The sequence below is a fragment of the Nelumbo lutea genome, chromosome 5 (genome assembly GCF_056320005.1).
Source record: "Nelumbo lutea isolate HS-2025 chromosome 5, American lotus-T2T, whole genome shotgun sequence".
NCBI lineage: Eukaryota > Viridiplantae > Streptophyta > Magnoliopsida > Proteales > Nelumbonaceae > Nelumbo > Nelumbo lutea.
In genome coordinates, this window is record NC_142688.1 from 67,736,239 (window position 1) to 67,754,660 (window position 18,422).

The 18,422-nt window shown below is 39.6% G+C and overlaps 1 non-coding gene across 1 annotated transcript; it reads right to left on the reverse strand.

The window, feature by feature from the left end:
- Positions 1 to 5,796: 5,796 nt before the first annotated feature.
- LOC148852783 (small nucleolar RNA R71) lies at positions 5,797 to 5,903 on the reverse strand. Its single transcript, XR_016100150.1, has one exon. It is a non-coding gene; the product is annotated as a small nucleolar RNA R71 (small nucleolar RNA).
- Between the last annotated feature and the right edge of the window lie 12,519 nt (positions 5,904 to 18,422).

The window sequence follows — 18,422 nt, forward strand, 5'->3', positions numbered from 1 at the left end:
CGTGTTGATTCCGTGTCTTAACACTCCGGGGACCACATACATCAGTATGTATTAGGTCAAGTGTGCCTGTACATCTTTCAGGCTTACCGTCAAATGGCTCTCTTGTCATCTTGCCTTGTAGGCAAGGTTCACAAGTGGGATGATTTTCTACAGTTAGAAAATCCAAAGGATCATCCTTTACCAACCTTATGATTCAGTCAACACCGATGTGGCCAAGTCGGTAGTGCCACAAGCACGTGGGATTAACTGTATCACGGGCTCTCTTCTTGGGAATTTCAGCCAACGTAGTTTCGGTTATATTAGCTTCTAGAGAAGGATGTAGAACATTAAGACTGTTCTCCAATTCCTAGTATGCGATGAATCTGTTATTTCTTTTAATAGTAATTGTATTACTAAAGAAGATAGAATAACCATCTGTACACAGTTTTGAAATAGAAATCAAATTTCTTCTTAAATTTTGTACATAAAGACAATCTTTGAGTACAATTTTTCCTTCTCTAAAAATTAACTCCACGGATCCTATTGCCGCGGTTGCAATAGTAGCAGTAGTCCCCAAGTAAAGAGTGACTTCTCCTTCACTCAGCCTTCTGCTTACCTTGAACCCCTGTAGTGAGTTACACGCATGAGTTGAAGCCCCAGAGTCAATACACCAGGATGCAGAAGCTACCAATAAATTGGTTTCTATAACACAAGTTTCGAAATTACCTTTCTTGGATTCCAGGTAGGCAGGACAATTCCGTTTCCAGTGGCCGGTCTTCTTGCAGAAATGACAGGCATCCGATGCTTTGTCTTTCTTCTGCCTTTTGCCCTTGGTGGCTTTCTTCTGAAGCTTCTTTGCCTTCCTCTTTCTCTTGCCCGTTTTGCTAGCTTCAACTAGCATAGCTACAGGCTCATCCTTTTTAATCAGTTCTTCAGATCTTTGCAACATATTGCTGAGCTCTTGCAAGCTAACATTCAACTTGTTCATGTTATAGTTCATGATGAACGGATTAAAGGAAGGAGGCAAAGAATTGAGGATAGCGTCTATCTGGGTTGCGAGGTCCTGCCCGGATCTAAGAGCTTCCAGTTCGTTGATGTAACCCATCATCCGAAGACAATGGTTGTGAACTTGTTGGCCCTTGGACATTTGAGTGGTCATGAACTGCTTCAAGACCTTTTGCCGAGTAGAACGATTCTGCTCTTCATACATAATCCTCAGGCTGTCCAATATGTCCTTGGCAAGTTCGATCTGATCGAACTGCCTCTGTATTGGGTTGTCCAAGGAGGCGATGATGTAACACCGGGCTAGGGAGTTTTTCTCCTCCCATTCCTGATAGTCTCTCCTTCGGGCCTCAGAAGCCCTGTCTCCCGGACGCTCCGGGGCAGGATTCTTTACCACATTGTCTAGATTTTCTAAAGATAGGACCAGTATAAGGTTCCTGTACCAGTTGGCGTAGTTGGGGCCCTTAAGCTTGTTGTCATCAAGAAGCTTTGCAAAAGATCCGTTTGCCATTTTCTGATAAAAAAGCAAACATCAGTCCACAACCTAATTTGATTCATGTTCATTTCATAGATATGGCTTTTAATCTACAATCCATTTCCATTTATTCATCTCTGAAATTTCCCTCCTTTCTCAGTGACGGAGACTACGGGTTGTCTTTGGAAATGTGGGAAATCACATAGGGTGCATGGAGCCAACTGTTTCAGCTGCATAACTCCACCACCTTTCTGTGAAGGATCATATCCACTCATCATATGAGTTTTCCCTTTGGCCAATGTCGGACAAGGTTCAAAGCCATTTTCAGGTAAAACTTTCTGTCCAGTGAGTGCTTACCCATCATATTCGTGAACACCAAGGTACTGTGAGAGAGTTTCCATTTTCTGGTGAAGCCCCTCCCACATCGGTCTATGACGCCCCTATCATCTTATGAAACACTTAGAGAAGCCCAACAGCAAATGGATAGCCCATTTTCTAGTGTGTTTCCTGATGAACCTACAATTTATCTATATTTTATGAGGTTTTTGCATGAAATTTTATGATGGTTTAATTAAATTTTGCCCTATTTTAGCTTGATTGCAAGAAAGATTTCAGGGGAGCCAAATCAACAAAAAGAAGGCAAAAGAAAGAAAAGAAAACCCAAAAATTTATCAAGATCAGCCCGGCCCAGCCATGAGAGCAAGAGAATTTCATTCGGCCCAAGAAGAGCAAGTGAAACTCTTTGGAAAATCCAAGGGAAGAAGCCTAGCAAGAAGGAAATTTTGGCCCAGCCCATTTTTAGCCCAAATAACAGCCTAGAGTGTAGCCCACATGAGCTCAAAATCAAGCTAAGTTGTAGCCCAAATAGCAGCCCAAAGGGAGCTAGGGGCGGCAACTTCTAGGAGTTTCTTGAAGAGAAGGAGGGAGCACTCTAGAAGGTTCATGAGGGGTGTAATACACCCCATTCTAGAGGCTTCAAGAAGGGGCAAGAGCCCCCTTGAAAAACTATATAAGGAGGCCTCTAGGAGGGGAGAAAGTTGTTCAATTGCTTGAGAGGAAGGCTCTCCCACTCTTAGAGGTTTGGCCACCTTGAGAGAAGAGAAGAGAAGAAGGCTAGGCGCAAGGAAGAAGAAGAAGAAGGGCTGAAGGAAGTTCAAGACAAGCAAGCTAGAAGAAGAAGGTGAGTTCGAATTGAGGGTTTGTGATTCAAAGATTTTTTGTAATAAATCATTTGTAGTTTCATTCTCTTTTGATTTGAATTCAGTTTCTTAGTTATATGTTCTTTCTTCTTTCTCCTTGTTTCCATTCTTCCTTGATGTATTTCAGCTTGTAAAATTTCAGTTCAGCAATCTAATTCTTTTTGATTCATTCAAATGGTCATGCATTGTACTTGAAGTTTCTTGAATAAGGGTGTGATTGTAGATTAATTCGGCCAACTAACCTTCAAAACTCAGATCTGAATTCTCAGATCTGAGATTGCAAGATCTGAATTGCTTGAAAGAGAATTCAGATTTGAAATTTTCAGATTGGGCGAATTAATCTACAGCTTGGAATTCCTAGAGTGCTTGAGAGAGACTCTAGGAATTCAGATCTACTATTCAAGAACTGAATTGAGTGCAAGGTTAGAGATAACTTGCACAATTCAGTTGGTGATCAATTCAGATTTGAATTGATGCCTTAGAAGTGTTTGAAGAAATGCATGCATGGGGATTAGATTCTTGCTAGAGATAGAAGAACCGTCACTCATGCATAGGATGAACATGCGCTTGAGAGAGGCTGTTCATGACCTTGGGGTTTCACCAAACCAAGGCTCAATCATGATTCATTCGAATGATCCAAATTGATAGATTGCTGAATTCTGAGATTGACATTTACTGCTTACTCTTCTAACCTGATTTGAAGGCAATTGGACCAATGATTTAGATAGATTTTAATTTAGGATTTCTTAGCTTTCATTAGAGTTTTGATTTATTTGTTGATCAGATAAGAAGTGCTCAATTTAGTATTGGTAATTGTTTCCTAAATCCTCGTGGGAACGATACTTCACTCACTACTTTATTACTGGAACGGCTAGTGCACTTGCTAGTGTCACAATGAGCCACACATCAAGTTTTTGGCGCCGTTGCCGGGGATTTAGAGAAACAATATTAGGAAACATTGAGCATTCTTAATCTGATCTCATTCAGCATTGCATTCATAGTTGGGTTAATTTTCTAACTTTTTCATTTCAGCTTGGACTGCAACTGCTGTACTACTGTAGTTATGTTTCTTCTTTCTTAAGTAGATTACTTTCTTTATCTGGTTTCAGTTTCATTTTAATAAAGGCATATTTGATTTCTATTCAATCTTGATGTTGTTCCCTTCAAAAAGAAAAAAAAAAGAAAAAAATTCACATAAACATGAGTGTTGCAGATCTGAGTTGCATTCGGCACTCAGATCAGCAGATTTCAGATCTACAGCACTCAGCCGAAAAGAGTTGCTTGTGTTTCAGATTTTATTATTCTTTTCTTTCATTACAAAAAGAGAGAAAAAACAAATGAAAAAAAAAGGGGAGATCTTTTGAACAACCAGAGGAGCAATTGAGAATTCGGATCAGAACTCAGATCTGAGTTCAGATCTGAATTCTGCTATTGCAGATCTGCAACAGTTCAGATCTGAGTTCCTCTGAACTCAGACCTGAACTGATGAAATTTTGAGGGGAATTGGGTGTCATCACCACCCCAATTCACCCTAGGGCACTTCTGCTATTCCCCAAAAACAATTTGGTAGCAATAACTGAAGGTAAGGCAATTGAGAATTCAGATCCAAACTCAGACTTGAGTTCAGATCTGAATTCTGCTGTTACAGATCTGCTCAGTTCAGATCTGAATTCCTCTGAACTCAGATCTGAACCGATGCAAGTTTGAGGTGAATTGGGTGCCATCACTACCCCAATCCACCCTATGATACATCCAACCTGCCTCAAGGGTGAATGGATAGCAAAGAATGAGAGAAATTCAAATCTGAAATGCAGTTGATATGATGTGAGGACTGAACTGATACAGAGCATACTATGAATTCTGGGTGGACTGAATTCTTGGCTTTACCCACTTGTAACCGAGCTACATTAGCTAAGGAGGTGTATGTTTGGATTGAATAATTGTTATGCCTCAGATATTTAAGAAAAATTAGCACTTTCCAAGTATTTCTATTAGCATTCAGATCTGTAGCAGGGCTGCTATAGTGCAACAGTTAGCAGACCTGATTTCAGATTTCTACAAAAGTTGTATGGACCGAATAGCTTGCAATACCAAACATTGCAGACCCAATTTTCAGGTCTTAGCAAGTGTTTGATATGCATCAGCTATACAGGTTTGAGCTTCAATTGTAGAGTTTAAAATCTTTAACCCAAGCCTAACTCAGGATTGGTTTTAGTTTATTTCAGATCCTTTCAAATTTTTTTTTTTTTTTTCAGATCAGATCTGATTTCAGCCCTAAAGCATCACAGAATTGATTCCAACCTTAATGATTGTATATTGTAGTGTATACCAATGAGTGTGTATGAGATATCCAGCTCAGATATGAATTATTATTTATTAATTTCTCTATACTAACAATACCAAAGACTTGTAGATCTGAACTCAGATCTAAATTGGGTTTGAATTCAGATGTTGCAATCGATGGATGTAGATAAAGGAACCTTGAATAAGATGAGTGGTTTAAATCTGCTTTTAGTATAATCGGCTTCATTTATTCATGATAGGATGTAGGTTTTGTATTCCAATAATTCACATTACATTTTCAGTGTGATAGGATTAGTTATTTATTTTCTTTTGTGAATATTGGCATTTTTATTGCTTTGACTTTAACAGTTTATGACAAGCAGACCTGAACTGGAAGAGATCCTTTACGACCCAGAGATTGAACGGACTCTCCGTGTTCGTTTGAGAGCTGCTAAGCAAGTCAGACAAGAAGCACAAGAAATGGCTGAACAAAGAACTATGATGGATTATGCCAAGCCCACCCTCACCGGGACTGTCTCCAGCATTATCAGGCCAACTATTGCTGCCAATAACTTTGAAATTAAACCGGCCATAATCCAAATGATACAAAATACGGTTCAGTTTTGTGGTATGGCCCATGAGGATCCGAATGCCCATATTGCTAACTTCTTGGAAATCTGTGACACCTTCAAACACAATGGGGTAAGTGATGATGCCATCCGGCTGAGGTTATTCCCATTTTCTTTGAAGGATAAAGCCAAAGCTTGGTTGAACTCATTACCGGCAGGATCTATAGCCACATGGGATGAAATGGCCAGCCGTTTTCTCTCTAAATATTTTCCCCCTTCTAAAACTGCTAAAATGAGGAATGACATCACTACTTTTTTTCAGCAAGAGGGGGAATCTTTATATGAGTCATGGGAACGTTACAAGGAGCTGTTAAGGAGAGTTCCTCACCATGGCCTCCCCATTTGGCTGCAAGTGCAAACTTTCTATAATGGTCTTACTGACTCAAATAAGACCATATTAGATGCTGCAGCCGGAGGATCCATAAATAATAAAACTCCTGAGGTTGCCCATGCACTTATTGAGGAAATGGCAGCCAACAATTATCAATGGCATTCGGAAAGAACTCAAACTAGGAAGCAGCAAGGCTTGCATAATGTTGACACTTATACAGCACTATCTGCACAAATAGGAGCACTCAGTAAAAAAATAGATGAAATGCAGATAGCTGCCATGCATGTGCAGCCTCTTAATTGTGAATTGTGTGGGGGAGGCCACATCAGTACAGACTGCCAAGTTGGCAATCAGTTCAGACCATCTACTGAACAAGTTGACTATGTCAGCAATTCGTCAAGACAGCAGGGTTACTAGAGTCACCATACTTTTCATCCAGGATGGAGGGGACATTCAAACCAGTCCTGGCCAAATCAGCATACTTCCAAGCCGTTCCACCAGACTTATCATCAGCCTGAACCAAAATCCAATTTGGAGGAACTGATGACAAAATTTATAGCAGGTGCAGCTAGGTTCCAGAACCAGGAAACCTCAATCAAAAACTTGGAAAACCAAGTGGGGCAATTGGCACAATTAATCTCTTTCAGACTGCCGGGAACTCTTCCAAGCAACACTGAAGTGAATCCATGAGAGCTGGTGCAAGCTATTACCTTAAGAAGTGGAAAAGAGTTGCCTGAGGTAGAAAAGAAGAATTGGGCTGAACCCAAGGCAGAAACAAGCCTTGGAACCAGACAACAGAAGACGGAACAACCAGAAGCACAACAAGGGATGCACCAACAACCACAAGTTCCATTCCCTAACAGGCTGAAGCAACAAAAATTGGAGAAGGAATTTGGTAAGTTTCTTGAAATATTTAAAAGTTTACATATTAATATTCCTTTTGCTGATGCTTTAGCCCAGATGCCACACTATGCAAGGTTTTTGAAGGAATTATTGGCAAACAAAAGGAAACTGGGAGATGTGGCTACAGTTGCATTAAATGAGGAATGTTCTGCTATCCTTTTGAACAAGCTGCCTCAAAAACTCAAAGATCCAGGGAGTTTCACTATTCCTTGTACCATTGGCAGTTTAAAATTTGAAAAAGCTTTATGTGACCTGGGAGCTAGCATCAATTTAATGCCATATTCTATCTTCAAGAAATTGGGGTTGAATGAACCCCAACCCACTAGAGTGGCATTACAATTGGCTGATAGATCCATTAGACATCCTAGGGGGATCATAGAAGATGTGTTAGTTAAAGTTGACAAATTCATTTTTCCAGTTGATTTCATTGTGTTAGACATGCAAGAAGATGTGGAGGTCCCGCTTATCCTAGGGAGACCTTTCCTGGCTACCGGGAAAGCAATGATTGATGTCCAACAAGGACAACTCAGCCTTAGGATACAAGATGAGGAGATAATTTTTAAAATGTCTGATGCTATGAAACATGCACCCTCTAGTGATGATTCTTGTTTTATGATTGATGCCATTGAATTGACAATTGATGAATGCTTCCAGGTAAGTAGAATAACTGATCCTCTAGAACTCTGCCTCCAGCAGGGAGAACTTGAAGAAGCAGAAAATGAAAAAATAAACCTCATGATAGCATACCTGAATGATAAGCCTCAATTCAAGGGAAAGGGGTTTCTTAAATTAGAGAACTTAGGCAAATTGCCCGGACCATCAGGTAAGCCATCACCCCAAGAACCCCCCACCCTTGAACTGAAGCAATTACCATCCCATTTAGAGTATGCTTTCCTTGAGGAACCATCAGATCTCCCCGTGATAATTTCCGCAGCGCTGAATCCCTTACAAAGAGAAAAATTATTAAGAGTGCTGCGGGAACACAAAAATTCTATAGCTTGGAAGGTAGAAGATATCAAAGGCATTAATCCATCAATCTGCACTCACAGAATTTTGATGGAAGAGGACAGCAAGCCTTCCGTTCAGCCCCAAAGGCGCCTGAACCCCAACATGAAAGAAGTGGTAAAGGCTGAAATAATTAAGTTGTTAGATGCTGGGATCATTTATCCTATTTCTGATAGTTCTTGGGTAAGCCCTGTGCAAGTTGTGCCCAAAAAAGGGGGTACGACTGTTGTTCCAAATGAGAAAAATGAACTCATCCCTACTAGAACCATTACCGGATGGCGTGTGTGTATTGACTATAGAAAATTAAATGAAGCCACCCGGAAGGACCATTTCCCTCTCCCATTTATGGATCAAATGTTGGAGAGGTTAGTCGGGCATGAGTATTATTGTTTCTTGGATGGATATTCAGGGTATAACCAGATACCAATTGCACCAGAAGATCAAGAAAATACCACTTTTACTTGCCCATATGGAACCTTTGCATACCGAAGGATGCCCTTTGGGTTATGCAATGCCCCAGCAACCTTTCAGCGATGTATGATGTCTATATTTTCTGATATGGTTGAAAAATTTATTGAGATCTTCATGGATGATTTTTCAGTTTTTGGCTCTTCGTTTGATGCATGTTTGAATAATCTGGAACAGGTGCTTACTAGATGTAAAGAAACACATCTTGTGTTGAATTGGGAGAAATGTCATTTTATGGTGCAAGAAGGCATAGTGCTTGGACACAAGATCTCTCAAAGAGGTATAGAAGTCGACAAGGCCAAGGTGGAGGCAATTGAAAAATTGCCAACCCCAACATCTGTTCGTTCTTTGAGAAGTTTCTTAGGACATGTCGGATTCTATAGAAGGTTTATTAAAGATTTCTCAAAAATTTCCAAGCCATTATCTACCTTGCTTCAGAAAGAAGTGCCTTTTGAATTTTCAACTGAATGCCTTCATGCTTTCAACATCTTGAAAGACAAATTGATCCATGCACCTATCATGGTAGCACCAGATTGGACCCTCCCATTTGAATTGATGTGTGATGCGAGTGATTTTGCTATAGGAGCTGTTTTAGGACAAAGAATGAACAAACATTTTCAGCCAATTTACTATGCTAGCAGAACCTTGACTGGACCCCAACTCAATTACACCACCACAGAAAAGGAGCTGCTAGCAGTAATATTTGCACTTGATAAGTTTCGTTCATATCTGATATTATCCAAGGTTGTTGTCCACACAGATCACTCGGCATTAAGGCACTCTCTTACCAAGCAAAACTCAAAACCAAGACTGATCAGGTGGATCCTTTTATTGCAAGAGTTTGACATTGAGATTAGAGACCTGAAGGGTGCTGCAAACCTGGCTGCTGACCATCTCTCCCGGTTGGACACGGTAAGCTCAAAAGAGGAGATAACTAGCAACATTCGAGAAGAATTTCCGGATGAGCAGTTGTACTCAATACAGAAATACTCATATCCTTGGTAGGATGATTTTGCTAATTATCTAGCTGCACAAGTCCTTCCTCCTAACCTTTCATATCAACAGAAAAAGAAATTCTTTTCTGATGTAAAATACTATCTGTGGGAGGAACCCTTTTTGTTTAAATTGTGTGTAGATCAAATCATAAGGAGATGTGTCCCCGAGGAGGAGATGGAGTCGGTACTCCAATTTTACCATGATAAAGAAGCAGGAGGTCATTTTGGAGCTAGTCGCACTGCAGCCAAGGTTTTGCAATCAGGTTTTTATTGGCCCACACTTTTCAAAGATGCCCATCGGTATGTGTCCACATGTGACAAATGCCAAAGATCGGGAAACATTTCCCGACGGAATGAAATGCCCCTTTCCAATATTTTAATCTGTGAAATCTTTGATGTTTGGGGTATAGATTTCATGGGACCTTTCCCGAATTCTTTTGGGAATAAGTACATCCTCGTTGCAGTTGACTATGTATCCAAATGGGTAGAAGCCATGGCTTTACCCACAAATGACTCAAGAAGGGTGGTACACTTCCTAAAGAAGCTATTCTCCCGATTTGGCACTCCGCGAGCTATAATTAGTGATAGGGGAACTCACTTCTGCAATAGCCAATTTGAGAGGTTAATGCAGAAATATGGAATTACACATAAATTAGCTACCCCTTATCACCCTCAAACCAGTGGCCAAGTGGAGTTGGCTAACAGAGAACTCAAAAGAATTCTGGAAAAGACCGTAGCATCCGCCAGAAAAGATTGGTCCATCAAATTAGATGATGCATTATGGGCATACAGAACTGCATTTAAGACACCCATTGGCATGTCCCCCTACAAATTGGTCTTTGGTAAAGCATGCCATTTACCAGTTGAATTGGAACTCAAGGCCTATTGGGCTCTTAAATTCTTAAATTTTGACATTCAGGCCACAGGGGCTAAAAGGCGGTTGCAATTGAATGAATTGGATGAATTCAGACTTACCACCTATGAGAATGCCAAAGTTTATAAAGAAAGAATAAAAAACTGGCATGATAAGAACTTGCTGAGACGGGACTTTTATGTAGGCCAACAGGTATTGTTATATAATTCCCGTCTCCGCTTGTTTCCAGGTAAGCTGAGATCCAGGTGGTCTGGACCCTTTACCATTTCACAGGTTTTTCCCCATGGGGCTATAAAACTCACCCACCCGGTTCAGGGCACATTTAAAGTAATTGGTCAACGCCTGAAACAATATTTAATGGGCAGTACTGTACCCCCTCCATCCACTGTTTATCTAGATAACCAATAATCTCTTATGCTTGCTCATGAACAAGTTAAGGAATATTTTTGTCATTTATCTTTTTAGAATATTAGTTAGTAAAATAAAGATCTTTTTCTCAAAACTCCAATTCTTTAAGGACTCAGTTCATCATTTTCTTTTCTTCAGTTTGCTCTAGCAAGTGTGACTCCCTAACACTACGAACATTGAGGACAATGTTCATCTTAAGTGTGGGGGAGTGAGCCCGAGGCTAGGGTATGGGGGTTGAAACCATGCACCTCATGCACCCCAACACACATATGCAGGCAATGACATAACCTAAAAAAAAAAAGACTGGAACCCCTCAAGTTCATTACTATTTATTTGATGATTTTTTTTAAGAAGGAATTCAATGAGTTGAGGGAGACTGATGTATTTGTTAAGTTTTTATTCTTGTGAATGACCCAATTTGATTTATGCATGAGAAAAGGGGAGCTGAATATGCTTTTCAGCATGACTAGCCCTAACTATCTTCATGTGTATGGAAGCCCTTGATTTCATGGTTAATGGTCAAGAGAGCTAGTGCACATCTGAAGTGCTGATTCTTGAGGTTCAATAATTGCAAAGAAGGACAAAAGCCCAAATTGACTCCGCTATTTTGAGCTGAATAGTAAAACTAGCAGCTTAGAACATGAGTCCTACCTCAAATAAGTGACCAGTGTGAGATGGAGCATAAGATGCACTCACACCAAAAAAAAAAAAAAAAAAAAAAAAAAAAGGGTGAGATGGAGCATAAGATGCACTCACCCTTAGAAATAAGTAATTGTGGTGACAACCGAGGTTCAAAGGGGCACTCTAAAGTTGAACTCTCATTGAGATTTAGTTACAGATGTGAAACTTAGTGAAATTTGATTATTATTAACCTTGACAATTAAGGAGCTGATTTATATATGAATTAGGAGTGAAGGCTAGACTATGATGAAATTCATATTCTCCTTTCCTCGGATCTGATACATATCTTAAATGGTAATTTACAAGAATAAGAGTTGAGCACTTACAAAAGTTCCCCGACTACTCAATGCATTTCTATCTTAAAAAGTTCACCAGGTAAATGGTGAGAACAGAAGGGGGGAATGTTAAGTTTATGGCTGATGTCTTTGCTTGAGGACAAGCAAAAGATTAAGTGTGGGGGTATTTGATGAACCTACAATTTATCTATATTTTATGAGGTTTTTGCATGAAATTTTATGATGGTTTAATTAAATTTTGCCCTATTTTAGCTTGATTGCAAGAAAAATTTCAGGGGAGCCAAATCAACAAAAAGAAGGCAAAAGCAAGAAAAGAAAACCCAAAAATTTATCAAGATCAGCCCGGCCCAGCCATGAGAGCAAGAGAATTTCATTCGGCCCAAGAAGAGCAAGTGAAACTCTTTGAAAAATCCAAGGGAAGAAGCCTAGCAAGAAGGAAATTTCGGCCCAGCCCATTTTTAGCCCAAATAACAGCCTAGAGTGTAGCCCACATGAGCTCAAAAGCAAGCTAAGTTGTAGCCCAAATAGCAGCCCAAAGGGAGCTAGGGGCGGCAACTTCTAGGAGTTTCTTGAAGAGAAGGAGGGAGCACTGTAGAAGGTTCATGAGGGGTGTAATACACCCCATTCTAGAGGCTTCAAAAAGGGGCAAAAGCCCCCTTGAAAAACTATATAAGGAGGCCTCTAGGAGGGGAGAAAGTTGTTCAATTGCTTGAGAGGAAGGCTCTCCCACTCTTAGAGGTTCGGCCACCTTGAGAGAAGAGAAGAGAAGAAGGCTAGGCCCAAGGAAGAAGAAGAAGAAGGGCTGAAGGAAGTTCAAGACAAGCAAACTAGAAGAAGAAGGTGAGTTCGAATTGAGGGTTTGTGATTCAAAGATTTTTTGTAATAAATCATTTGTAGTTTCATTCTCTTTTGATTTGAATTCAGTTTCTTAGTTATATGTTCTTTCTTCTTTCTCCTTGTTTCCATTCTTCCTTGATGTATTTCAGCTTGTAAAATTTCAGTTCAGCAATCTAATTCATTTTGATTCATTCAAATGGTCATGCATTGTACTTGAAGTTTCTTAAATAAGGGTGTGATTGTAGATTAATTCGGCCAACTAACCTTCAAAACTCAGATCTGAATTCTCAGATCTGAGATTGCAAGATCTGAATTGCTTAAAAGAGAATTCAGATCTGAAATTTTCAGATTGGGCGAATTAATCTACAGCTTGGAATTCCTAGAGTGCTTGAGAGAGACTCTAGGAATTCAGATCTACTATTCAAGAACTGAATTGAGTGCAAGGTTAGAGATAACTTGCACAATTCAGTTGGTGATCAATTCAGATTTGAATTGATGCCTTAGAAGTGTTTGAAGAAATGCATGCATGGGGATTAGATTCTTGCTAGAGATAGAAGAACCGTCACTCATGCATAGGATGAACATGCGCTTGAGAGAGGCTGTTCATGACCTTGGGGTTTCACCAAACCAAGGCTCAATCATGATTCATTCGAATGATCCAAATTGGTAGATTGCTGAATTCTGAGATTGACATTTACTGCTTACTCTTCTATCCTGATTTGAAGGCAATTGGACCAATGATTTAGATAGATTTTAATTTAGGATTTCTTAGCTTTCATTAGAGTTTTGATTTATTTGTTGATCAGATAAGAAGTGCTCAATTTAGTATTGGTAATTGTTTCCTAAATCCTCGTGGGAACGATACTTCCCTCACTACTTTATTACTTGAACGGCTAGTGCACTTGCTAATGTCACAATGAGCCACACATCATTTCCTCATTACTGAAGGACCCATCCTTATGCTAATGGTAGAAGGCCTTTAGAGAGTTCATCATATGAATCTCCCTATCACATGCACTCATATTAGCTGGAGGGAACAAATAATTACGCCCTAGTATGATTTAGGTCAAACCAAAGTGGCTCTCACTAACTTTCATAAAGCCAGATGATGTGTGGCTCATTGTGACACTAGCAAGTGCACTAGCCGTTCAAGTAATAAAGTAGTGAGTGAAGTATCGTTCCCACGAGGATTTAGGAAACAATTATCAATACTAAATTGAGCACTTCTTATCTGATCAACAAATAAATCAAAACTTTAATGAAAGCTAAAAAAAATCCTAAATTAAAATCTATATAAATCATTGGCCCAATTGCCTTCAAATCAGGTTAGAAGAGTAAGCAGTAAATGTCAATCTCAGAATTCAGCAATCTATCAATTTGGATCATTCGAATAAATCATGATTGAGCCTTGGTTTGGTGAAACCCCAAGGTTATGAACAGCCTCTCTCAAGCGCATGTTCATCCTATGCATGAGTGACGGTTCTTTTATCTCTAGCAAGAATCTAATCCCCATGCATGCATTTCTTCAAACACTTCTAAGGCATCAATTCAAATCTGAATTGATCACCAACTGAATTGTGCAAGTTATCTCTAACCTTGCACTCAATTCAGTTCTTGAATAGTAGATCTGAATTCCTAGAGTCTCTCTCAAGCACTCTAGGAATTCCAAGCTTTAGATCCATTCAACCAATCTGAAAATTGCAGATCTGAATTCTCTTTCAAGCAATTCAGAACTTGCAATCTCAGATCTAAGAATTCAGATCTGAGTTTTGAAGGTTAGTTGGCCGAATTAATCTACAATAACACCCTTATTCAAGAAACTTCAAATACAATTCATGACCATTTGAATGAATCAAAAAGAATTAGATTGCTGAACTGAAATTTTACAAGCTGAAATATATCAAGGAAGAATGGAAACAAGGAGAAAGAAGAAAGAAAATATAACAAAGAAACTGAATTCAAATCAAAAGAGAATGAAACTACAAATGATTTATTACAAAAGATCTTTGAATCACAAACCCTCAATTCGAATTCACCTTCTTCTTCTAGCTTGTTTGTCTTGAACTTCCTTCAACCCTTCTTCTTCTTCTTCTTTGCGCCTAGCCTTCTTCTCTTCTCTTCTCTCAAGGTGGCCGAACATCTAAGAGTGGGAGAGCCTTCCTCTCAAGCAATTGAACACCTCTCCCCCCTCCTAGAGGCCTCCTTATATAGTTTTTCAAGGGGGCTCTTGCCCCTTCTTGAAGTCTCTAGAATTGGGTGTATTACACCCCTCATGAACCTTCTAGAGTGCTCCCTCCTTCTCTTCAAGAAACTTCTAGGAGTTGCCGCCCCTAGCTCCCTTTGGGCTGCTATTTGGGCTACAACTTAGCTTGCTTTTGAGCTCATGTGGGCTACACTCTAGGCTGTTATTTGGGCTAAAAATGGGCTGGGCTGAAATTTCCTTATTGCTAGGCTTCTTCCCTTGGGTTTTCCAAAGAGTTAGTTTGCACTACTTGGGCCGAATGAAACTCCTTTGCTCTCATGGCTGGGCCGGGCTGAACTTGATAAATTTTGGGCTTTCTTTTCTTGCTTTTGCCTTCTTTTTGTTGATTTGGCTCCCCCTGAAATCTTTTTTGCTATCAAGCTAAAATAAGGCAAAATCTAATTAAACCAGCATAAAATTTCATGCAAAAACCTCATAAAATATAGATAAATTGTAGGTTCATCAAATACCCCCACACTTAAGCTTTTGCTTGTCCTCAAGCAAGGACATCAACCATAAACTGAACATTCCCCCCCTTCTGTTCTTACCATTTACCTGGTGAACTTTTTAAGATAGAAATTCATTCAGTAGTCAGGGGACTTTTGTAAGTGCTCAACTCTTATTCTTGTAAATTACTATTTAAGATATGTATAAGATCCAAGGAAAGGAGAATATGAATTTCATCATAGTCTACCCTTCACTCCTAATTCATATATAAATCAGCTCCTTAATTGTCAAGGTTAATAATCAAATTTCACTAAGTTTCACATCTGTAACTAAATCTTAATCTTAATGAGAGTTCAACTTTAGAGTGCCCCTTTGAACCTTAGCTATCACCACAATTTCTTAATTCTAGGGGTGAGTGCATCTTATGCTCCATCTCACCCTTTTCTTTTTTTTTTTTTCGGTGTGAGTGCATCTTATGCTCCTTCTCACACTTGTCACTTGCTTGAGGTAGGTAAATAGGACTCATGTTCTAAGCTGCTAGTTTTACTATTCAGCTCAGAAAAGCGGAGTCAATTTGGGCTTTTGTCCTTCTTTGCAATTATTGAACCTCAAGAATCAGCACTTCAGATGTGCACTAGCTCTCTTGACCATTAACCATGAAATCAAGGGCTTCCATACACATGAAGATAGTTAGGGCTAGTCATGCTGAAAAGCATATTCAGCTCCCATTTTCTCATGCATATATCAAATTGGGTCATTCACAAGAATAAAAACTTAACAAGTACATCAGTCTCCCTCAACTCATTGAATTCCTTCTTAAAAAAAAATCATCAAATAAATAGTAATGAACTTGAGGGGTTCCAGTCTTTTTTTGGTTATGTCATTGCCTGCATATGTGTGTTGGGGTGCATGGTTTCAGCCCTCATACCCTAGCCTCGGGCTCACTCCCCCACACTTAAGATGAACATTGTCCTCAATGTTCGTAGTGTTAGGGGATCACACTTGCTAGAGCAAACTGAAGAAAAGAAAATGATGAACTGAGTCCTTAAAGAATTGGAATTTTGAGAAAAAGATCTTTATTTTACTAACTAATATTCTAAAAAGATAAATGACAAAAAGATTCCTTAACCTGTTCATGAGCAAGCATAAAAGATTATTGGTTATCAAGATAAACAGTGGATGGAGGGGGTACAGTACCGCCCATTAAATATGGTTTCAGGCGCTGACCATTTTCTTTAAACGTGCCCTGAACCGGGTGGGTGAGTTCTATAGCCCCATGGGGAAAAATCTATGAAATGGTAAAGGGTCCAGACCACCTGGATCTCAGCTTACCTGGAAACAAGCGGAGACGGGAATTATATAACAATACCTGTTGGCCTACATAAAAGTCCCATCTCAGCAAGTTCTTATCATGCCGATTTTTTATTCTTTCTTTATAAACTTTGGCATTCTCATAGGTGGTAAGTCTGAATTCATCCAATTCATTCAATTGCAACCGCCTTTTAGCCCCTGTGGCCTGAATGTCAAAATTTAAGAATTTAAGAGCCCAATAGGCCTTGTGTTCTAATTCAACTGGTAAATGGCATGCTTTACCAAAGACCAATCTGTAGGGGGACATGCCAATGGGTGTCTTAAATGCAGTTCTGTATGCTCATAATGCATCATCTAATTTGATGGACCAATCTTTTCTGGCAGATGCTACGGTCTTTTCCAGAATTCTTTTGAGTTCCCTGTTAGCCAACTCCATTTGGCCACTAGTTTGAGGGTGATAAGGGGTAGCTAATTAATGTGTAATTCCATATTTCTGCATTAACCTCTCAAATTGGCAATTGCAGAAGTGAGTTCCCCTATCACTAATTATAGCTCGCGGAGTGCCAAATCGGGAGAATAGCTTCTTTAGGATGTGTACCACCCTTCTTGAGTCATTTGTGGGTAAAGCCATGGCTTCTACCCATTTGGATACATAGTCAACTGCAACGAGGATGTACTTATTCCCAAAAGAATTCGGGAAAGGTCCCATGAAATCTATACCCCAAACATCAAAGATTTCACAGATTAAAATATTGGAAAGGGGCATTTCATTCCGTCGGGAAATGTTTCCCGATCTTTGGCATTTGTCACATGTGGACACATACCTATGGGCATCTTTGAAAAGTGTGGGCCAATAAAAACCTGATTGCAAAACCTTGGCTGTAGTGTGACTAGCTCCAAAATGACCTCCTGCTTCTTTTTATCATGGCAAACTTGGAGTACCGACTCCATCTCCTCCTCGGGGACACATCTCCTTATGATCTGATCTGCACACAATTTATACAAAAAGGGTTCCTCCCACAGATAGTATTTTACATCAGAAAGGATTTTCTTTTTCTGTTGATATGAGAGGTTAGGAGGAAGGACTTGTGCAGCTAGATAATTAGCAAAATCAGCATACCAAGGATATGAGTATTTTTGTATTGAGTACAACTGCTCATCTGGAAATTCTTCTCGAATGTTGCTGGTTATCTCCTCTTTTGAGCTTACCGTGTCCAACCGGGAGAGATGGTCAGCAGCCAGGTTTGCAGCACCCTTCATGTCTCTAATCTCAATGTCAAACTCTTGCAATAAAAGGATCCACCTGATCAGTCTTGGTTTTGAGTTTTGCTTGGTAAGCAAGTGCCTTAATGCCGAGTGATCTGTGTAGACAACAACCTTGGATAATATCAGATATGAACGAAACTTATCAAGTGCAAATATTACTGCTAGCAGCTCCTTTTCTGTGGTGGTGTAATTGAGTTGGGGTCCAGTCAAGGTTCTGCTAGCATAGTAAATTGGCTGAAAATGTTTGTTCATTCTTTGTCCTAAAACAGCTCCTATAGCAAAATCACTCGCATCACACATTAATTCAAATGGGAGGGTCCAATCTGGTGCTACCATGATAGGTACATGGATCAATTTGTCTTTTAAGATGTTGAAAGCATGAAGGCATTCAGTTGAAAATTCAAAAGGCACTTCTTTCTGAAGCAAGGTAGATAATGGCTTGGAAATTTTTGAGAAATCCTTAATAAACCTCCTATCGAATCCGACATGTCCTAAGAAACTTCTCAAAGAATGAACAGATGTTGGGGTTGGCAATTTTTCAATTGCCTCCACCTTGGCCTTGTCGACTTCTATACCTCTTTGAGAGATCTTGTGTCCAAGCACTATGCCTTCTTGCACCATAAAATGACATTTCTCCCAATTCAACACAAGATGTGTTTCTTTACATCTAGTAAGCACCTGTTCCAGATTATTCAAACATGCATCAAACGAAGAGCCAAAAACTGAAAAATCATCCATGAAGATCTCAATAAATTTTTCAACCATATCAGAAAATATAGACATCATACATC